General features: G+C 36.8%; 1 long non-coding RNA gene across 1 annotated transcript; it reads right to left on the bottom strand.

Annotated features, from left to right (window-relative positions):
- Positions 1–4838: 4838 nt before the first annotated feature.
- On the bottom strand, positions 4839–9785 carry LOC131543376 (uncharacterized). The gene is made up of 4 exons (XR_009271895.1): positions 9466–9785; positions 9314–9365; positions 8623–9032; positions 4839–5290 (listed from the first exon to the last, which is right to left on the bottom strand). It is a non-coding gene; the product is annotated as an uncharacterized LOC131543376 (long non-coding RNA).
- Between the last annotated feature and the right edge of the window lie 14503 nt (positions 9786–24288).

The following is a 24288-nucleotide window of genomic DNA, read 5'->3' as shown; positions in this document are numbered from 1 at the left end:
TTGAATGATTGTTGATGTGGATTTTCTTTGCATGCAGAATTGGATGAAAAACAATGCAAACAACAGCTACATTTGTTTGCTGTTTTTCAGCTGATGCTTGACAAACAATCTGTTGTTCAGGGCAATGCCACTGCTGTGTGTGTTTGAATGACAGATGCAGTCAAACATTGAGATGATAGTAGCTTGATGGAGGCTGATCTATTAAAATTCTCAGAAAAGTCATTGCATTTCTCCATCCATTCTGCTGCAAAGAATTCAAATCAGCTGGATAGCACTTGATGTACAGTAGCTTGACACATGGATTTAGTGTAATGCCTATTAGAGTACTGTAATTTTTATCATTTATTGTTTAACATTTTGTTTTTAAAATGGTGTACTATATTCAAATCAGTTTGTGTTTCATTCAAAATAAAAAGCTTGAAGTGCCTGGATTCATTTTAGCCAGAGCTATGATTTTTTAACCATTTGCTGTTGCTATATTCTACGTGCTACACTATAAATCCTGAGCTTTGTAATTATTGTAATAGTAATAATATTGATGCGGCTAGTTTAAAATATGCAGTATGCTTATTGTCTGTTTTGTTACTCTTTCTATGGTGCATCAAATAAAGTTATAAATGAGAAATGGACAAACAATACATAAATGTCTTATTCAGTATGAATTTTCATTTTAACATTTTGTAGAGGCACCTTTTGGTAGCAATGATTTTATTTCTTTACTCCCCCAACAAAAATGTCTTCTTGATGGTGTGGCTTACTGATTTATTTTTTCCTTTAGCTTATTTTGCTGTTGTTTGTATATTTTCTGAAATGGATCATATTCAAACATTTCATTGTGTAGTTTCATCTTTTCATCAGTGTATAAAATAAAATTTGAATGTATGTACTTTCATGTGAAGGGTTTCATGTAGCTAATATATACATTAATAATATAGACAGAGATGCTCTTTTATTTGTACTTTAACATCTTTCCTTCTAAAATGTAAAGGTCTTTTCAGGCAGCTACATTTGACTTCCCAACTTGTTTAAATAAACAAAATAGATCTGCCCTGGGATTTGAATGTTGTGTCAGCTGCCCAGTGAAGGTGATAAACGGTGCAATGTTCAGCCATCCTTACACCAAAGCAGCTCACTACAGCAGAGATGAAGGTGATTCTTACTGGACTTCTCCTGTTTGTCCTTTATGGACTAACAACAGGTCAGACTGGAGTTAAAGTGCACATTCATATGACCGCTTCTGTGACCTGCGCTGTTGCTCAGAATTATTGCAAACAGTTTTACAAAAACCTGTCTATAGTCTCTAACTATGAGGATCTAAAGATGCTTGAAGAAGCAGCTGGAGGAGCATACAATTTTAGTTGGATCAACAGCCAGAAGAACATTTGCAAAGCACTGAAGTCTGAGGATATCAGTACTAAAGCTGCACAATACTTACTTGAAAGTACAAATGTTTGTGCATTCACTTATAAGGACCATTGGAAACAAGCTTCATGTTCGAATAACTTCTCTTTCTTCTGCCATGTGAACTTCATTCTGGTGCAGGAGAAGAAGACGTGGGAGGAAGCTCTGGTGTACTGCAGGTCTCACTACACTGATCTGGCTTCTTTTCATTTTGGGTGGCCAGTAAATCAGATTAAAAGTGAGACTAATAATTCCCAGACAGACAGGGTTTGGACAGGCCTGCGCTTTTTGGATGGAAACTGGTATTGGCTGAATGTGATAAATGCTCAGAACAACCTCCCTCTGCCGTCATGCCCAACTGAGCCGTACCAGTGTGGAGCCCGCAACACCAAGACAGAGCGATGGGAGAACAGAGACTGTGAGGAGAAACTCAACTTTCTTTGTCTCTATAATTAAAGGCAAGTAATAAATATTGTGAAAATTGCTTTCACTTAATTTGCATATTATGCCTGATTCTAAAGTAATGAATTATATACAGTAAAAATAAAATGCATACTGTTGTTTACAATTTACAAATATGTCTTCCTTAACAGAAAATGAGCACAGACGCATTTCTCTGCAACAAAGAGGAAGTCACTGATGCTTTTATGAACATTTAAGATTTAACATTATGGTTTTATCTCTGGCATTTTCTTTATTTCTTACATGTAAGCATGTAACAACCAACATGGCAGCACTACAGCTGGTTGTTACAAGCAAAAGAAACAGATTTTCTTGCCAGTCTTTGCAAAGTTTTGTTTAATTTTGTTAGTATTTCTTTCTGCTTCGTTATGCCTATTTTACCATCTGTTTTGGGTTTGGTTTCTGTATTTACTGATCTGCTGGTTTTGACCTTTGTTTTAATAAACTCATACAACCTCCACTGACTTTCCATTGTTATTGTTGCCATATGCGGTTTTTGCTTCACAGACCAGAACATTGTGGCCACTAAATAATCAGCCTATGAATTTGGCCTTTTCTCTACTAACTTCAAGGAGATCAAAGAAACATTGTTCATGGTTATGATGAGTGAAATGGACACTTTTTTTCACTTCAGAATTTCACTTCACCTTTTTCACCTCAGAAGAGATTCGTTGGTACGTGGTGTGAGAGGAAACGCAACCTCTTCTAGCAAATGATCACCAAATGAATGAGAAGTGAGCAACATTTCAATGAGCTACACACAAAAAAAAAAAAAAAACAATCAGATGGTCTTGATTGATTTTCAACAATTAAAAAATCAATTTTGCGGGGAAATATCATCAAATTTCATTGGGCTTATTTTCATTGAAAGCAAATGTATGTTTCTCTTTATCAAGGGATTATTACAGTTTCTTGTCTACACTGTGTGCAGAATTATTAGGCAAGTTGATATTATGGTCATATTTTTTTACCAAGAAAATTTTACCAATTCCAAACCACATCAATCTTAATAAATACTATTGATTTTGTATTTAATAATTTCTAAGTTATATATAATTGTCCATGAAGGCTGAAAGTCAAAAACTCCTTATTTCAGGTGTGCTGAATTATTAGACAGGTTTTCTTTTACAGATAAAATGAGCCAAAAAAGAGATTGAACTCAGAGTAAAAGTAAAAAAATAATAATAATAATTAAATGCCCATGAGAAGGATGCAATACTAATTCAATAATAGAATTAGCAAAGTTAAGGCATGATCATTGGGCAGATAAATGCTCATTGGGTCAGCAGGGTAAGAAAAAACAGGTGGAGAAGAAAAGACACGTTAACTGCAAAAGAATTAAGAATTAAGGTGAAGAATTAGCTGTGAAACCATCAGGAATCATTTAGTCTCCAGCGCCACCATTTTCCAGAACTGCAACCTTCCTGGAGTCTCCAGAAGTGCAATGTGTCAGGTTCTCAGAGACCTTGCTTGGGTAAAAAATGCAAAAAAATAACCCTCACTTAATATGAATAACATGCTGAAGTGTTGTGAAATGCATGAAGACTGATTTTGTATAGGCTTTATGGACAGATAAGTTGAGAGTGACTCTTGAATGACCAGCATCACATCCTCTTGTACCACTGTTTGAAGAATTTATCTTCCAGAATCTGGCAGTAAGTTTTAGGAGCTCATTTTAGTCAATCTCTGCAAGACAAACTTTTTAGGATAGGAGATGGAATAAAAATGAGCTCCTAAAACTTACTCCTCTAGAGCAGTAATGTTTTGGAGCTGTCGCTGTGCAACACAGACTTTCAACTCCCTCTAAAGATTTTCGATGGGGTTGAGATCTGGAGACTGGCTAGGCCACTCCAGGACCTTGAAATGCTTCTTACGAAGCCACTCCTTCGTTGCCCGGGCGGTGTGTTTGGGATCATTGTCATGCTGAAAGACCCAGCCACGTTTCATCTTCAATGCCCTTGCTGATGGAAGGAGGTTTTCACTCAAAATCTCACGATACATGGCCCCATTCATTTTTTCGTTTACACGGATCAGTCGTCCTGGTCCCTTTGCAGAAAAACAGCCCCAAAGCATGATGTTTCCACCCCCATGCTTCACAGTAGGTATGGTGTTCTTTGGATGCAACTCAGCATTCTTTCTCCTCCAATCACGACAAGTTGAGTTTTTACCAAAAGTTCTATTTTGGTTTCATCTGACCATATGACATTCTCCCAATCCTCTTCTGGATCATCCAAATGCTCTCTAGCAAACTTCAGACGGCCCGGACATGTACTGGCTTAAACAGGGGACACGTCTGGCACTGCAGGATTTGAGGCCTTTGTTACTTTGGTCCCAGCTCTCTGCAGGTCATTCACTAGGTCCCGCCGTGTGGTTCTGGGATTTTTGCTCACAGTTCTTGTGATCATTTTGACCCCACGGGTGAGATCTTGTGGAGCCCCAGATCGAGGGAGATTATCAGTGGTCTTGTATGTCTTCCATTTTCTAATAATTGCTCCCACAGTTGATTTCTTCACACCAAGCTGCTTACCTATTGCAGATTCAGTCTTCCCAGCCTGGTGCAGGTCTACAATTTTGTTTCTGGTGTCCTTTGACAGCTCTTTGGTCTTGGCCATGGTGGAGTTTGGAGTTGGACTGTTTGAGGTTGTGGACAGGTGTCTTTTATACTGATAACAAGTTCCCACATAGCAATTTTTCTCTGGAATCCAGACCTGGTACACACTAGGACCGTAAGTCATTGCGGTATGTGGGCCAAGCAAAAGCTGATTGTGTGGGCCAGAGAAAAATTGCAATGTGGGCCGGAGCTGGGCCAGAGAAAAATTGCTATGTGGGATCTGAGGTTCTGTATGACCATACCCGTATGAGCTGGCCCTGTTCTGGTCCTATACGCTGGATCAGATGGGTTCCACATGTCAGCCTCAACAAAACCATAACCAAGCCACTTGATACACACCCCTCCTAGATGAATAGTCACAACAACGACAATATTCTGAACAAATATTTAATCATGTTTAATCAGCAAACCAAGTTGAATGAATCTCACACCTAACATACAGCATTGTCAGTTCACACTTTCACAAAAACTATAAAAACATGCTTAATTGTTTTGCTTGGTCAGTGTGTTCACCCTGTTGGAGTATGGCAGTGTGAATTGGCTTTTAGGTGCTTTGGAAAACAAAACAAAAAACAGTAAAAGAAATATACAGTATATTTGTTTAATGTTCACGCAATTAACACAAAATTCTTAAATAAGATAGTTTCTCTATTTTTGCAATATTCAAGTGTTCATGTCCCTGAATAATATCTGTACCCAAGTCTGAAGAGTACACATAATATCTAGTAGACAGCAATCCTTGTGAGTGAGAAGTCTGGTGTGGAGCCTGGATCTGGAACCGACTTCTGTCCAGGTTATCCGTCTTCACGAACTGCCCTGAAATACAATTCAAACAAACAATGTAGTGTGAGGCTCTTACATTCACAATGCTCATTTTGGTCTCGGTGGTGAAGTGTGCAGAAAATTCTGCTGGACTGAAATTTAGTCTCTGGTGAACCTTCTTCAAGAGTGCAAATAATATTTTAAGTTCAGGCATGTCATTGGCTAAGGACAAAAAAGCAGGAAAATATACTAAGACAACCCCACCCCCACGCCGATCAAACTGGTGGCGGATCTATATGGATAGTAAAGCAGGACCCATAACAACTTATTTGAACAAAAAAATACATTTTAATTTATATAACATGCAACTTTTTTTTTGTACAGTATGACACATAACAACTTATTTGGTGGATGTGTAACAGTGGGAATCAAAAGCAAGTGTCTTGTCCACTGCTCCATCACCACCTCTCTCTATAACAACAACCATGACAAAAATATATTTTAACTTATTTTTGTTTTACATTTTTACCCAACTTTAACTGCTAAATGTGCAACATGCAAATGTTCATGTCAAAAGAAGGCCTCAATTTTTGTATGACTCTTTAGCCTTTGTAGCAAGCTTTTTTAGAGCCTCTACACGTTTATTTTGTAGGTAGCCATGTAATAAGCGGGATAATGTAGAGAGTTTGTCTTACATGTGCTTCATGAGGCACACACGCGCGGTCTCTTGCTCTCTCTCCCTCTGTCATGCACGCGCTACGCGGTTTGGAGCACAGTCTCTGTTTCGCGGGCGCGGGCGCACTCACTCGCTCGCTCTAGATTCCGGGAGAAACTATTTGCGGCCATCAGATTCAGTGAGCTATATATTTAATATAATAATTAAAATATAATTATTGATTTTTCATTAGACTATTTTTTGGTGCCCCCTCAGCACTCGGTACCCTACGCACAGTGCGTGATGCGCGTGGTGGGAGCGGCAGCGCTGAATGAACCTTATTGAAAAGTGTTAACTTACCATCTTATCAGTTAACGGTTAATAATCGGATAATGATTTGCGGTTGTCGGTTGGGAAAATTAACCGAAATGAGCATCCCTAATAGCTAGCAAATACAAGTAAGTTAATGTTAATGCAGCTTAAACATCCTGCCATAGTGGAAAATCACTCAAAATCGATCATCTAATCCAGGGCTATTCAATTGGCGGCCCGCGGGCCAAATGCGGCCCGCCAATCATCTTCATCCGGCCCGAGGAAGAGTAAGCAGGTTGCACATTCGCCTTGAATTGTTCTTGCACTAATTAGTTTGTCCACAAGGTGGCAACTCTGGCTCGGGCCAGCCAAAAATAAACAATCTGCCAGAGACCGCAACATGGCAGTTTTGACAAGTGTTTATGTGAGGGAGTTATGAGATCCACAATTCTAACGTTAGTTTAAACAGGTTTAAAGACAGTGTTATCGGTCATAACTTCTGGCAAGAAATAGAGCCGACACTGGACGAAGATTATCAAAGCAGGAAGTATAGTTTGAAAATCTGCACGTTTGGCTGTACTCATAAGCTGAGCCGCTTCAGACAAGCGCACCAGCGCTTCAATGGACAAAACCACACACAATGATGTAAAAATACATGGTTTTGGTGAGTCTTAAATCAGTTATAAAATCTTAAATGACCGTAAAGAGTTGGGAGAAAATTGGATGTGTGTCACATCCGCGTCATGTGCATCAGGTTTTATTAAAGAAACAGCGCTGCTTTTAAAGTGAAACCTGCTGCAGTCTGTGATTGATGTGAATCAAAGAACTAAAGAAAAAGAGAAAATCACTTGACTGCTCTGCTCGCTGATTAACTTTTGTAGCTTGAATAATCAATATAGCTTATGCATACAATTTATAGTTTATGTGAAGATTGTTTTAAGTTCACTTATAAAACGTTGTTATATTTTTCAAAGCCTATTAAATGTTAACAAATAATCATAACATTTCAATTATACTGTAATATTAAATGGCTATAATTAATGGCTAAAATTAAAGGGAAAAAATGGATTTAATAGAGACAACAGTAACATTATTTGTATCAATGATACTTCTCCATTAACAATAGGCTAGTAAAAAGATGCCATTAAACACAATTTAAAATATACCATCTTTGTTTCTATATTAATTTGGAAGTTCAGTGTGAAAATATGACAACACAATTATATGACTAGTCACATTTAGTCACATTTTTAAAATTAATTACAGAAATGCGTGATTATTTTTTTTATTGAATGGCAGACAGCACTAATGTTAACCTTTTATAGATGCTACTGTTGGTAATATTAGTTAATTTTACTGCTGAATATGCATTTAAATTTAATTTCCAATTTTATAGGCCCCCCAGAAAAAGATTGCGACGGCCCCCACCCCTTGGCCCCTTCAAATGTTAAATTCGATAATCCGGCCCTCAAATGAAGTTAATTGAATAGCCCTGATCTAATCAATCAACAACAAAGTCAAATTAGTAACTTATAGGTTATATATAGACACAAGCAATAATACATACCCAGATCATCCGATCCGGCGATGTTCTTGTCACGATACCACTGTAGGGCGAGAGCGACTGAGGTAACTTACACTGCGCAGGAGGGAGCTTGATTGACAGGTGATCTGACCAATCATACTTCGCCATCCGCCATTTGCGAACGGTCGCAAATGCGTCCTTGTTGATACTTGGAAAGGAAGGAAAAATGCATCTCTTTGCCATATGACGTGCCGCCCAGTGTGGCCCTGTTGCGCGGGGACGGCGATTGTGGTTCCGTCCCGGTTTACCATGGTGACGGCTGTGAGATGCCCCCTTTTTTTTTTTTTTTTTTTCAGATCTGCATGATTCACATAGGTCACATTTTCAGGTCGGAAAATCCGGAATTCCGGATTAATCCGGAAAAATCACATCCCTGTAAGTTTTAAGTATCTTTCAGGCTCACGTGAGGTTTCCACAAGCAACAAAGTCTGCTTGAACAAAAACTTCGCTACATTTAAAGTTTAGAAAATAATATACATACAGACCGTTACAGTTTGAAGAGAGGTGTGTTCACAGTACTCTGGTTCCGTCTTACTGTTGTTAATTTTAATTTCAAATAACTTTTTTATTATCATCTGTGTCTTTTTTTTAAAATTATGATTGACCCTTCTGTAGGTTGTTGTGTATGAAGTGTCCTCAGAGCAGAGTTAAACAAGATGGCCTTGTAGGACATACAGGAACCCAGACAGCAACATAGTGTCGGCCCAGATCCGGCCCACATCTGGCCCGTGTGAAATCCATGCGGGCCAGATGTGGGCCAGATCTGCTTGCTGTCTGGGAATTTTTTTTTTTTTAATATTTGATCAACTTTTGAATGTTTGAGGTTTTACTTACTAGTCAGATGGTTCATGGCGCTTTGGAGATGTTCTTCAACAGGAGATCCGCTCCAGCTCCGCAGCACAGCCATCAGCATGGAAGAATAGGAACAATGTCACATAGCCAACAAAATGTAGTATACAATGTCAGGATTATTAGAAATAAACAAACTACAGCAGACGTGAAATGCAATAATAATAATAATAATAATAATATACAAAACATACAAAAAATCCTAAGATACCAGAATTCATATTTTTAAGTTTTACAGATGCATGATGATATAGTTGAAATGTATAGTGAAAAATTCATATAAAGTTATTTAATAAGATTTCTCAGATCACCTGTGTTTCCTGTATCTCTGTCAGCAGCTCCCATTACAAATTTTCTTGTAACTTCCCGTTTTAGGTCTTTTTTTCCTGACACTCCTGAAATCACAGTACAATTTATCAATATTTGTTTGCAATGAAAGTTCAAAATGTGTTTGAAATAGTTTCAGCCCATTAGTTCATGTAAGTGACGTCACCGATTGACCCCACAGTGCAGACTTTTAGGTTAAATTAATTAGCTTATAGTGACTTCCATTTATCTATTGACAAAGCCTCAGCAAAACCTTTACAAAACTATCAAAGCCGCTCATCTACACATAAAAGGTGCTTAAAAACTCAAACGTTCATTAATAAGAGCTCAAATCTATAAGTTAGCTTACCTCTATTTGTTAGCCTGATGCTAACGGTCTTTTTGAAGACACTAAACCACTCCTGTAAAGTAAAGATTCAACAGAAACGTGTCAATTACATGTAAGAAAGTGTCAGGAATGGTTATATGTATTATTTGTGTAACTTTAGGGACTAAACTTACCTGAAAGCAGTGAAAACAGCAGAGAGACAGCCTCTTGCTTCTTGTCAGCTGAGTGAGTTGACGCCCTGTTACCATGGTAACCTCCTCCGCTTCAGTTTGATTTGAATGCTCAACGCGCGCGCTCATTGGCCGTCCACACGAATGCAGTTATTTTCAAAACAGAAGCTTTTTCTCTGCGGGTTGGCCGTTCGTCCTCGCGCAAACACTGCACCAGGTCACTGAAACCGAACATTTTCAAAACTCCTGCCAGGGTGAAGATTTTCAGAAACTCCGGCTGCAGTGTTATTATCGTGTAGACAGCAAAACCGGAGCCTGCGCTGTTATCTCCGCCTACTGGAAACTTTTTCAGGCTCCTGATTGGCCAACATGTTACGTATTTACATAAATAGTACATAAAAGTCAAATAAAATGTCCTGAAATTTCATCATGTATTGTTTAGTAGGCCTACATCAAACTGTAAATTGAATGAGAATATGAAAGCAGTGAATGCAAAACATTGTTTGAAGTCAGTTGTATATAAATAAAACAACAGGATATACTATTCTATAATATAACATATAATATCATATAATATCATATGAGGCATGAATATAATTTCACATGTAAACACAATTAAACACACAATATGAGCTTCACTGTTTGTCCTTCCATGCTCCACTTTTGGTAGGTACTGGGAACACCCCATACGATTTGCCTTTTGGAGATGCTCTGGCCTAATTGTCTAATCATCACTATTTGACCACCTGCCCATTTTACATAAAACACATGAAATTCAACAACATGAAATTTAAGAACGGACTGTTCACTTGCTGTCTAATATATCCCACCCTTTAACAGGTGCCATTATGATGATATAATGCCATAAGGAAATAATCAATATTATTCACCTCACCTGTCAATGCTTTTAATGTTGTGGCTAATCAGTGTATGTTTACATGCACACACAGTGCAATTTTCTGAAGCACCTACATCTCTTCTAGTTGTACTTTTTGTAAACAAAACACATGACAAATTTTGGATAATACTGTTTTCTGTCTTTGAAATAATTTGAAGATAAAAGCAATACATTCTTGGCATCTGAACTCATATTGTTATAAAAAGAAAGATAAAATATATTCACAATTATTTAAAAAAAACAAAAAAACAAATAGAAAAAAGGTTTCAAGTTCAAACTAAAAATTTATTAATAAAAGGTTATTACATTTTAATAACAAAGGAACAGTAACCATACACATTGAAAGTGTACATTTCTAAATGTTGTATCCCTTATAAGAAATACATGGTACTTTTCACAAATCTGTAAGGAAGACTGCTGCTTAAAAAAAGTGGTCTGGGCCAAAACAGCATTTTTATAAGTATCAGTGTTCATTTAAAACTAAATACAATAATGTTTATTTTGCTATTTTGTTCTGTGGTAAAATAACATCACTCACTCCATCTGCAGGTGAGTCTTCATAAATGCATCAGGTTCATTTTAAAGCAGAGACATCAGGGGGCAGTGCTGAGCATTCCTCAGGCAAAGGCTTTTGGTGGCTAGGCTTGTGCCTGTTTAGTTTTAAAAATATCTGTAAACACTAAAAGACAAGGGCGTAGAATTTAGTAGGGATGCTAGGGACATTTCCCTACCAATATCCAGCAACTGCTAAATTGTCCCTAGCATTAATATTGATCGAACAATTAAATATATGTATAGCCTAAGTAACCACTGTTGTTGTAATTTAACACCTTATTAATAAAACCTACTATGTACAGACAAGCAGAAGATCCCAGAATATGAACACAGCACCCAGCACTCTAATGCTCTATCACTCTAAGGCTTATAATCAAAATTGTGTAATTATTGTCTGCTGAACCTGCTAACATAAACATTTTTTTTTTTTTTTTAAACACACTCTCTTTATGAATTATGAGTATGTTGGCTATCATGGGGGGGTTGGTGCTGACATGTCCCCACCAATGTCAAAATCAAACCTATGCCCTTGCTAAAAGAAGATTAAATATGTCAAACTATGAGCTGTGAGCGTAATAATAATAACAATAATAATAATAATAATAATAAAAGAAAACCTCTCTGAAACCTTGCCCTCTGCCCCGCTTTCCAATCTAATTTTCTCATGTGCATATTCACTGGAAATTTGAACAACAGCATACACACACAAAAGAAAGTTTTTTTCTTCATGGCTATCCTTTGTTCAGAAACACACTGCTAAATGTTAGAAGTTTAAATACCCTAATAAAAAAGTAATATATTTAAAATACATTTATTTCATACTAAGTATAGCTCAAATCTTAACATATTAACATATTTACTGATGTTGTTGCTCAAGATTTACTGATATAGTATACTATAATAACATACTACTTGTGCACAATGCACATTTCTTAATAGTAAGCCTAAAATGTGATTTAATGTCTCTATTGGTGTCTTTAAATGCAAGATATTTAAAGTGTAGCCTACCTAAAGTATACTTGCAATAGTTCCACTTTAGCACAATCAAATATACTTCAGTATATTTTTAGTTGGACTTACTTCTGCACAATTAAAGTGCATTAAGCAGACTTTAGGTTTACCAGTTTAGTATACTAAAAGTACAATTGCAGGTTTTTTTTTTTTTGTTTTTTTAATTAAGTACACAAATATATACGTAAATGTATTTGTAGTATGCTTCAAATAAATTGTAGTGTATTTATAGTATTTTTCACTGGGGTATAGTGTCACTTATTGTTGATTCTTTTGGATTATAGTCTAATGTGTGGGTGCTGGAGTGTGTAAATAAGATTTTACAATAAGGTTCTACTTGTGAAAAGTGAAAATTGTAGTAAAGTCTTTAAATAAATAAAACTGTAAATAAATTGTCATAAAAATCCAATTTATTTCAAACAAACAGCTATTTTCCCCTTTGAGTGTTATATTCAAATATATATGGGGTCCAAAAATATGCAATTTGGTGCAGATGGTTATTTATAAAAAGTAAGATCAAATTCTGCTAAAATCAAATCTTTATAACAGTACAGTGGACTACTTACATAAAATGCATGTAAATATTGTCACTCTATATCTCTCTATATGTCTTAGTAAGATGATATTTAATTCTTATTTGTTTTTAATTAAAGCTCTTTTTTTAGGGGACAAATGCAATGCAACATGATGATGCTTAAAAGATAAACAAATAAATGTTCCTCAAAACCCTGATATATCATATTTGATACTTACATTTTACCATGATTTTTCTAAATCAGGTAACTCTAAGTTTTACATTTACATTTACATTTATTCATTTAGCAGACGCTTTTATCCAAAGCGACTTACATTGCATTCAAGTTACAGTTTTTACATTTTATCAGCTCTTGCTTTCCCTGGGAATCAAACCCATGATCTTGGTGTTGCTAGCGCCATGCTCTACTATTTGAGCTACAGGAAAGCTAAGTTGCTTTAGTCCAGTAAATGTTCATCTTGAAATATTACTAATTATATAAAAAGTATTCTTACAAGACTTCACAGCAAAAAGACTTGTGTACCATGACTTGAAGTGGGACATTTAAATACTAATAAAATATAATCTATCACATGACAGAATGCATGCAGTATACTGTGTACAGTTTTTTCAGCAAAGTTTTTTTTTTTTTGATCATTTAAAGGCCTTTAATGTAAATCAATTTTGAACAATTTGGAAGAATAGCTTTGTTTATCAAATATACAGTATGCTGTATAGTGTTAATGCAATAAACAGGGCTTGTACTGTATTTATCAGTGTAGGTTAATGTTTCTACTCATTTCTACAAATAATACACCATTAACATTTCAAGTTCTATACATTAAAATTATATTATGTATTATGCATGAAAGTGAATTGACAATAATATATTTTAGATTTAAATCAATTTAAATTTACATGACCTAATAAATGTGGTAAGTTTTATAAACATTTGGAGACTTAAAAATAAAATTCAACCATATGTCATGTAGGTAATATAAAACAAAGCACACTTTTTAAACAACGTTACACCAAAGAAGTCTGATAACATTCAAATTATTAAACAATTGATACATTCTTCAAAACTTGTCTGGTTGACAAAATAGTTGATCTGCTGGAAAACCTGTCTGAAATTGAACTTCATCCTCTTCTCACCCATAGTTACTGTTAAGAGTAACATTTAATCAAGCTTCTTTATTATTATTAAGGTAAATTCAGGTAAGCAAACCCAATCGTATAAGCATTTTCATACGTTTAATAAAGAATAAACCCACTGAATGTTTTATTACTGTTAAATTAAATGAGAAAAAATATAAATACATTTCTGGTACTCACTTTCACCTAGAAACAGATGAAGTTGAGCCTCTCCTCACAGTCTCTCGTCTCCCACTGCGCTGTTCTGTTGTTGTGAACTCCACAGCGGTAAGGCTCCTCTGGGCATGACGGCAGTGAGCCCTGATATGGAATATATCTGAATGTCTTGCTCACCCAGTGCCATTCTCCCGCCAGGAAACGCAGTCCTGTCCATACGCCTTCTGTCGTGGAAGCTTTGCTCTTATTTTGCAAAACTTCCAACTGATACTGGCCTGTTGCGCTGGCCAAATCAGTGAACCTATTCCTACAGTAATCAAGAGCATCTTCCCAAGTCATATTCTTCGTCACAAGACTCAATTTATAGTTGAAATGGCAGAAGAAAGGAAACTCATTTGGACAAGGACCCATATACCATTCAAGCTCTGTAGTATATACACAGCTGAAATCCTTGTTATTATTGTGTAAATTAGTGAAGCTATACAATTCTCCATTAGACCATGCCAAGTTGTTTGGATTTCCAGATGGTCTGTACAGACCAATCCAAGCTTTAGAGAATGTTCCTCCTGCGGCTGCTACCATCAGCTGATGTTCCTCCTGACTAGTGATGGTGGACATATCTGTATAGTATGTTCTACAGTATGTATTAGCTTGAATCCAGGCCATTGGAGTGGACACATAAATGTATGCTCTATAATATTCTTCTGCATTCAGTCCAAGGACAAACAGGAAAAGTCCAGCGAGAGTCCACTTCATCTCTGCTGTAGTGAGCTGCTTTGTTTAAGGATGGTTGAGCACTGAACAGTTTATCGCCTTCGCTGGGGCTCTGACTTGTAACATGCAAATCCTAGAACATCATTATCAACATCACGCAGTGCCTAGTAGATTTGTTTATTTGAAGGACATGAAAACTCACTGCCACTTACCTTGATACCATGTTTGCCTTCAGAACTGTCTTAAATTTTTGTTGCATTGATTCAACGAGGTGCTGGAAACCAATCCATAGTGACATGACAGATGCTGCAAATTTGTGGGCTGCACATCCATGATGAGAAAGTTCTATTCCAACCACATCCTATTCTGCTTTAAAGTTTGACGTGACATGTGGTACGTTTTGCATCCCTGGTTGTCCCTTTCATTTAACTTCAACCAGTCTGGCCATTCTCCTGCTCTTAACTGCTTCTTCAACCAAAGAACTGCAACTTGCTGGAATTTTTTTTTTTTTTTTATTATTATTATCTTTTCTTGTTTTAGACCTTTTTCTGTAAACCAGAGAGGTGGATGTTTGTGGAAATCCCAGTAGTTTCTGAAATACTCAGACTAGATTGAATTGTCACCTTCACCTTTCTTTTCCATGGTGCTTGGTTTGAAGATCCACATGCCTGTATAATATATAATAATAATAATAATAATATATAATAATATATATTGTCAGACTGTGTCCCTACGTCTTGTGTTTCCCCTCCTCCCGTGACCTTATTTGGAGTTCCTGTTCGTGTCCTAGTTTTTGTCATCATTAGTTAATTAGTCCCCAGCCCTGTGAAGTTAATTACCTAGTCTCCCAGAGTTCTTAAGCCCTGTGTTTCCTTGTCTATGTGTTTAGTCTTACATTGTCATTTTGGTTATGTCTGTCTATGGTAGTTTTGGCAATAAAGTAATTTGTTCCATGTCTCTGCGTATCCTTGGATCCCACAAACCCGTGACATATATAAATACAAAAGGTATGGTGAAAATGCAAATATGTGCTATTTGATTGACTTTATTCAAGTTAGGCAAACAACACAAAGAAAACAGAGATTTCAATATGAAAACAATGGACAAATATCTCCCGAAGAGCATGCAAGAAAAATGCAAAATAATCACAGAGAACAATGGGTTATATCAGGATATACTCATTTAATTCTAATCATTTATTTTATTTATTCCCTCAAATGTGAAGTTTACACATTTCTACTCTGGTGAAAGTCACATCCACTTAGAATGGTGTATATGTGTACACACGCACACACAAAGAGTTTAGAAGCAAAATCCTCTAAGTACATCTGACGTTTTTCTTTAAAATTAGCATTTCTCTCTGGCTACTTTGTATAGGTTTCTATGTAAATACTGGTACTTCTGAATGCGTTGAGGCTGGGATTTAGTACATTTTACACGAAAGTACTCGATGAACATATACAATGTTTGGAGAGCAATTACTCCGTATTATCTCATTTTTGACTAAGATGGCTTTTAGAAGCTTTTGCATTGGAACTCTATACTGTATATATTAGTGCTGTCAAACATTTAATTGCGATTAATCGCATCCAAAATAAAAGTTTATGTTTACATAATATATGTATGTGTGCTGTATATTTATTATGTATATATAAATACTAGTGCTGTCAAACGCATCCAAAATAAAAGTGTTTGTTTACATATATGTATGTATATATTTAGTAGAAAAATATGTTATGTGTTATATTTATGTTATAAATAAATGTTTATATAGCCTATTAAATAAATGTATTTATAATATAAATTAAATGAATATAAATATAGACTTGTAAATACATGTAAATATTTTCAAAATATATAGTGTACATGTGTGTATTTATATATACATAAATATACACAGAACACACATATATTATGCAAACAAAAACTTTTATTTTGTATGCAATTAATCGCGATTAATTGTTTGACAGCATTAATAAATACACATGCATGTATATATTTCAGAAAAATAGGTTATGTAAGGGATAATCAATGGCTAGCTGTGCATTAAACGATTTGAATGCACGACGTGGAGGCGAAGAACCGCCCGACGCGCAGCGGAGCAGTAATTTTCGTCTGTATTACTATTCAACCCTAACTGTATGTTAATATGGTCACCAATGTTTATAGGAAGCGCATTAATATAGAATGTGATTAAACTCACCTGGAACTACCTGTGCGGTTCAACGAATTTAATCAACACCTGCCAGCCGATCAGAATCGTATTCAGACAGACCATGGCATAAGTTTATATATTAAATATATTTGTTTGTAATATAAATTATATAAATATATATATATATATATATATATATATATATATATAAATATATACTGTATGTGTGTGTGTGTATTTATATATACATAATAAATATACACAGAACACACACATATATTATGCAAACAAAAACTTTTATTTTGTATGTGATTAATCGCGATTAATCTTTTGACAGCACTAATATATATATATATATAATTTGAACAGGGGATATTCTGAATAGTTAAATTAATGGAAAAATGCTAATGTAGTCATTTGTTTTTCTGAGTCATAGTAATTGATGTTTTACATTAATCACAAAAACAATACCTTGCTTGGGGTTAGGATTACCTTAAATAAGCCATTACTCATAACTCACAGTCACCTGCAAATGTAAGTAAATGAGTATATACTGAATAACCCATTATTCTCGGTGATTATTTTGTATTTCTCTTGCATGCTCTTCGGGAGATATTTGTTCATTGTTTTCATATTGAAATCTCTGTTTTCTTTGTGTTGTTTGTCAATCAAATAGCACACATTTGCATGTTCACCATACCTTTCTGCACACAAAGAAATTAACATTAACCTGCATGCACTAACCTTGAAAGAGCATTTGTATTCATTGTGCATAAAATTCATGTGGTGCACAATCTTAAGATCAATGGCATTACATATGAATGCTCATGGGAATCATTGGCAATATGCATCATGAATTTCCTTTGGTTAGTAAAGAACTGACAGGAAAGTGGAGGGACAGAGTGGGGGAATAGGATCTAAGTATCAGGGTGGTTACCAAAACGTTGAAGGTTAAACCCTGCAAGGGAAGATCCATGAAAAAAACTACTGGCCAAAAGGATATACCATATTGACCCGAATATAAGACAATGTTTTTTTCTTGGAACTACATCTGAAAAAACACCTTATATTCAGGGTCTAGACTTTGACATGTCAATTAGAGGTCTGCAAGCCCGTCGGGTCCCAACTTACGCTGAGTCCATTCGGGCCGGGCTCGGGACATTTATTTATTTTTTCTACAGATAGGGCTCGGGTCGAACTCGGGCTCATTTATCTTATCTCCTTTTACTGTGTCCACACATGGCTACTGTACTAATTATATTATATTACACATCGCCTACGCAATGCATATTTGCACGCATAGGTGACAGTTGATCATGCAGAGCATCAGGGAGAAGTTGGAGCATGGGGAGTTACTAAAAGTTCCCAATGCTTCAGGAAAAGCTGCATTTTGGATCATCCATGCATTTGATGATGATTCTGACTTTTTAAAGTAGTAATTCAAAGCTTTCTATAGACACTATATTTATCAAGTCAGTGAGGCAAGTAGGCTATTCGCCGTGTTTCGGTTTTTCAGAAGCGCTCCTTCTCAAAACCTAAACTGCTTTTCTTTTATTTATTTATTTATAAAAACACGTTTTGTTGATATTTTGCGTGCAAACAAATAAAAGTAGACTCTTTACAGTTCCGAACAATGTAGCCTATTACTCTTACCTTTATGAGCAAAAATGACAGCGTATTTTGAAATGTTTCCAACGCAAGTGATCGTTCTGGCGCGTCCTGTAAAGCGCACTTCAGCTTCCACTCTCTGCACAAACGACTGGATATATATCAGTGCACATTTATCTAGGTTAAGCGTTTAAACTAACATTGTGGAGCCATTTTATAACAATAGATTTAACAATAGATGGACAAGTCGTGATGATTTGAGAAGGCTAAATTGATCAAACATAGGCTATGATCAACTCTGTCTGCCACTTGGTCGTTACTTTAAAAATCTAAAACTTACATTTAACGAATAAAAAAATGCTCCAAATGTTTAAATGCTCCAAATGTCTAAATTAACTTAATAAAATAACGAAACGAAATACAATCACTTTGCCATTTCATACAAAACTGAAGTATTTTAATAGCTGAAACAGTAGTATAAGCTGTTTTGGTAGAAGGGGAAAAAAAGACGGGCTCGGGTCGGACTCGGGCCGACAATTCTGATAAGCTCTCGGGCAAGGGCCGGGCTAGGGCCTGGGCCTATATTTTAGGCCCGTGCAGGGCTCTAATGTCAATAATATACCCAAAACAAGTGTGCCAAGAAATAGCTATAATGTAATGTATGTTGTAATAATGTTAGAAGATCGCGAGTGAAAACAAAAAGAAAAGCTTACAGCGGCATGACTCATGAGTCGTGACTGTCATGTTAGCCTAATGGGAACAAACTTCCTCTGTAAATGATTTTAAAATGTAAGTAGCCTACCCAGATTTGAAGGCTACGATAAGATCTCACTTCTACTGATAATGAAATGTTGCTAGGCTACTATGAGATGGAGAGCCAGCCTAATTGTTATATAATTCATATGGGCTACCTGTTATTTTTATGGTATATAATTTTTTTTATTTTTTAAATGTGATTGTTGGTACAAGTATTTACCACATTCAAAACAAAAATTAAAATAGGAAAAAAATATGCAATATGAAAATAATTTAAGAAAAAAAAAAGATTTCTTAATAAAACACGAGAGCTGGTTTTCAAAAAGACTTTTCCAAAAGGTACATCTTGAAAGGGGGTCGTCTTATATTCGGGTCAATACAGTATGTGTGTTATGTGAATTGCTTTGAATAAAGCTACATTTCAAATAGGTCATTAGATTTACTAGTCAATTTACAGTCAGTAGATTACATGAAACTTCTCTCATAGCCCTTTATGACTAATTGTTTTGTGCAAATGCATCAAAGAAAATTCAGTTTTTGTTTAAAGAAAGAAAGAAAGAAAGTGGCTGAGGAAATGGAGGCTTTATTACAGAAGGTGTATGCATGTTTTTGTAGGCTATATTAAAAAGATGGAAACATTATGTAAATTACCATGCATTTGTTTAGTAGATGACAATGAAGAGGATCCAGAGGATGCAAAGCCAAACATAAGCATTAATTTGTGTCACATAACAAAGTTGCAGAAGTTCAAATATTCATCTTTGCTTCTTAGTTTCAATAACTGCTTATGCTGAACTAGAAAACAAAAATGTAAAGAGATTTTAATGAGTATTGTGGAAAAACATTTTAATGCCTATTAGTTATCTGCATGCCTTCAGAACTTATAGGCCTACTTCATCAATGGGAACAAAACTGTCGTGTGTGTCGTGTGTGTCGTGTGCGTCATGTGTTCCCGCCTCTTGTTTCCTTATTTGGTTTGCTTCCTGTCCTTGTTTAGTGTGATTGTCTGTTATTCTGTTCAGGTGTGTGTCATTATCAGTAATTATCTTGTGTATAATAGTTCCTGCCTGTTCAGTTAGTGTTTGTCTGGTCTACTCGTTATTCCTGTCTGCCTTGCCTTGCCTTGCCTTGCCCTGCCCTGCCCTGCCCTGCCCTGCCCTGCCCTGCCCTGCCCTGCCCTGCCCTGCCCTGCCCTGCCCTGCCCTGATGTCGACATTAAAGACTATTATTTTGAAGTTTATCCTTGTCTGCGTGTTCCTCGTTCCTGCCTGCTGTGTGCACCGTGACAGATTGCTTCTCTGGTTGAATATATGGTTTAATGACGAACGCATTCGTTTATAATACATTGGTATAATCAGACATATATTGGTTTAGATGCATCGGTTTGATCACATGCACATGGGTTTGCTCCTGTATACGTTGGTTTGTTCAAGTTAACATTGGGCTCTTCAAATATGCAATGGTTTCTTTGACTATATATTGGTTGAGATAAATCGGTTTCCTCAAGTATATACTGGTTTCTTCAAGTATACATTGGTTAGTATATATATCGTTTTCTTCAAGTATATTATGGTTTAGATACATTGGTTGGCTCAGGTATACATTGGTTTGTTCAACTGTATATTGGCTTAGATACATTGTTTTACTTAAGCTTATATTGTTTTTTTCAATTATATATTGGTTTAGATACATCGGTTTCCTCAACAAAGTATTGGTTTGTTCAAACACACATTGGTTACAGCACACATACGTTGGGCCGATGTCGACCCGACATACAAAATTAATTGGGTCATTGTTGCATCGTCACAAAAATGCATGTCCTTTTAAACTAAACACAAAAATGACCGTTCTGGCGAATATCCAGGTTTTTTCTTAAGTAAATGTGAAGTTGAGAAAGAAAACACATATGTATAGGCTATTGGATCCGCATGTCTTGTGAGAGCAGAGAAGTTCACATGTCGCGTCTTTTGCACGCTCAGGTTCTTTATTTCAAATGTAGATGTGCCGCAAGCGCAGTTATTATAGAGGATTTTTGATATATGCACACTATAGGTCAGCACAAACGTCTTTCATATTGGTGCGTGAGGAGGGGGATCCGACAAAATGAGGTGCCGGATCAGATTTCAGAGGTGCCGGATCCGGATCCGGCTTGTTCCGGCACAAATTAAGCCCTGCCAACGACTATAAGGTTGTCCTAAAACCACGGCATGGTTATGTACCTAAGGTGCTCTCCACTCTGTTCAGAGCACAGGTCATTTCGCTCTCTGCGCTTCCTCCCTCAGACGAGGACCAGGAGTTGAATTCACTCTGCCCCGTTAGGGCTCTGAGAATCTACTTTGAGCGTTTCGCCCCTTTTAGGCAGTCGGAACAACTCTTTGTTTGCTTCGGTGACTGTACCAAGAGGCATCCGGTCACGAAGCAGAGACTTTCAAGGTGGATAGTTGATGCTATCACACTATCTTACTCTTCCTTGGGCCTGCATTGCCCCATTGGAGTATGAGCTCACTCCACAAGAAGTGTTGCCTCGCCATGGGCATGGTCTAGCGGAGTGTCCATTGCAGAAATCTGTACGGCGGTCGGCTAGGCCTCACCGTCCACTTTCGCTAGGTTCTATACCCTGGAGATCCCTGCCTAGCAGGCGAGGGTCCTTGCTGCTTAATGGACACGAACCTATAGTAGGTGGGACCAGCACTGAGCAGAATTCGGCCGGAACACTCCCAACTCGCCAGTATTGCTTTCTTGTGCGCTTTTGGCCCCTCAGAGTCCCGAGGCTCTATAAGTCTCTCTGGGACGATTGCCCAGGCCAGGCGCGACCTCAGTGAGTTGGCCGCTGCCTCGAACGGCTTATATTACTTGTCCCTCTGGGCCCTTTATGTGCTTATGGCAAGTTTTATTTTAGTCGTTCCCCTACCATAGCACGGCGTGGTTGTACTGGTTCCCCATATGCATCTTAGCAAAGACGCAGTACGAGTGAAGTATCAAAAGGGAACGTACTCGGTTACTATAATAACCTTGGTTCCCTGAGACACAGGAACGAGTGCTGCATTCCTTGCCATGCTATGGTGCTGCACGACTCAGTCGTCACTTCAGTCGATATAAACCTGAGGATCCTATGGCGAAGCGGCCACTTATATAGCCAGATGCCGCTGCATCGCCATTGCTTCATTTTTATACCACTGCACAAACCAATGGCCGTGCAGTTACACTGTGTTATTGAAAAGGCTTCAGTTATCGGAGAAAAAGGAGTTTTCCCATATGTGTGTTAGCAAAGACGCAGTAAGAGTGAAGTATCGAAAGGGAACTGTGGTTGATTTTGTTTTTACTATGGTTTTACTGTAAATGCTGTGGTAAAACCATGGTTAATTTTTGAAAGAGTACAAACAATTGTGAATTGAATTGAATGCTTCTCATTTCACTTTTTATAAAAGCATTTGATAAATGTAAATGTATTTGTATATTTAATATGTTCATTGAAAATTTTAATAAATTTGCAACTGTTATTGAGAGTGGTGTGTATTGTTTTATTATGCTGCCACTGGTGGTCCGTAACGATGAGCAAAACGCCGGTGAACTGCGCCTACGCAGAGCAGCCAGTATTTACAGCTGCATCATCCAAACATCGGCCGGAGAGCATTTCTGATCAGATGCCGACGTCGCAGCGATGATTAGCAAACGTTCCCTGAGCGACATCAAGCCGATGGAATTTTGTATGTCGGGTTGACATCGGCCCAACGGATGTGAGCTGTAACCAATGCATGTTTGAACAAACCAATATACAGTATATTTTAACAAACCAATATATACTCACCAATCCATCGTTGAAAAAACCGATGCATCTAAACCAATACATACTTGAAGAAACCAATATAGACAAACCAATACATCATTGAGAAAACCGATACATCTAAACCAATACATACTTGAAGAAACCAATATATACCAACCAATACTTCGTTCTGAAAACCGATGCATCTAAACCAATACATACTTGAAGAAACCAATATATACAAACCAATAAATCGTTGAGAAAACCGATGTATCTAAACCACTATATACTTGAAAAAAAACAATATATAAACCAATATGTTCTTGAAGAAACCATATATACAATATATACAGACCAATATATACTTGAATAAACCAATATATAATAACCAATACATAGTTGAGGAAACCGATGTATCTAAACCAATATTGAAAAAAACAATATAAGCTTAAGTAAACCGATGTATATAAGCCAATATACAGTTGAACCAATCAATGTATACCTGAGCCAACCAATGTATCTAAACCATAATATACTTGAAGAAAACGATATATATACTAACCAATGTATACTTGAAGAAACCAGTGTATACTTGAAGAAACCGATTTATCTCAACCAATATAGTCGAGGAAACCACTGCATATTTGAAGAGCCCAATGTTAACTTAAACAAACCAAAGGAGCAAACCCATGTGCTCAGGGTTGGCATGTGATCAGACCGATGTATCTAAACCAATATATGTCTGGTTATACCAATGTATTATGAACGAATGCGTTTGTCATTAAACCATATATTCAACCAGAGAACGAATCCATATTAACACAATACACATGAATTATTTCCTGAACGGCTTGCCATATTTGTCTGCTGTTTGTCAGCGCTGTTTTATCTGGATTTAAACTATCAGTTGACTGATATCGACTGATACTAGTTTATACCAGTCATTTGTGTTCTTCGCTGAATTCAAGCGCTTCTCACTGGATCTCACAGCGCTGTTTAGTGGTTGCGTGATCGGTGAGTAAACACATCTGCTCTAGCCAGCGCGCTCTGCGCTGCGCCGCTGTTTGAAACGAGCGGATATGGTCCGTGTGGCGCGGTTAAAATGAGTAACGCTGTTTTTTCCCGCATAAACATAACATTGAATGTTTATCGAACTTGTTTAATATATATTTAAAAAATTATATCACTATAATTGTAATTATCTTTTTATTGTCCAGCCCTACCTCAAAGTATATCTGCTCCCGTGCCCCCCAGGTTGGGAACCACTGATGTAGGGTACAACGGGGCTAAAGGCACCCCGGGGTAAATAGCGCCTTTGATATTATTTTCATCCAAACCACTAGATGGCACAAAAACATGGCTTAGCACTTTCCAAACCATTAGCTTTTCAAGATGCACGTGCAAATTTGTCTGATCTTTGACGCGATCGCGCGCAGCAGAGCAAAGTTGATTCTGTGCTTGATCTAATATTTTATGTTTTTTTTTAAATGTTGTAGATTTAAGTAGCAATGAGAATCGCTAAAATGAATGCATTTTGT

The sequence above is a fragment of the Onychostoma macrolepis genome, chromosome 01 (assembly GCF_012432095.1).
Source record: "Onychostoma macrolepis isolate SWU-2019 chromosome 01, ASM1243209v1, whole genome shotgun sequence".
NCBI lineage: Eukaryota > Metazoa > Chordata > Actinopteri > Cypriniformes > Cyprinidae > Onychostoma > Onychostoma macrolepis.
Note: the sequence above shows the minus strand (reverse complement) of the source record. Positions and strands in the feature narration are given on the sequence as shown.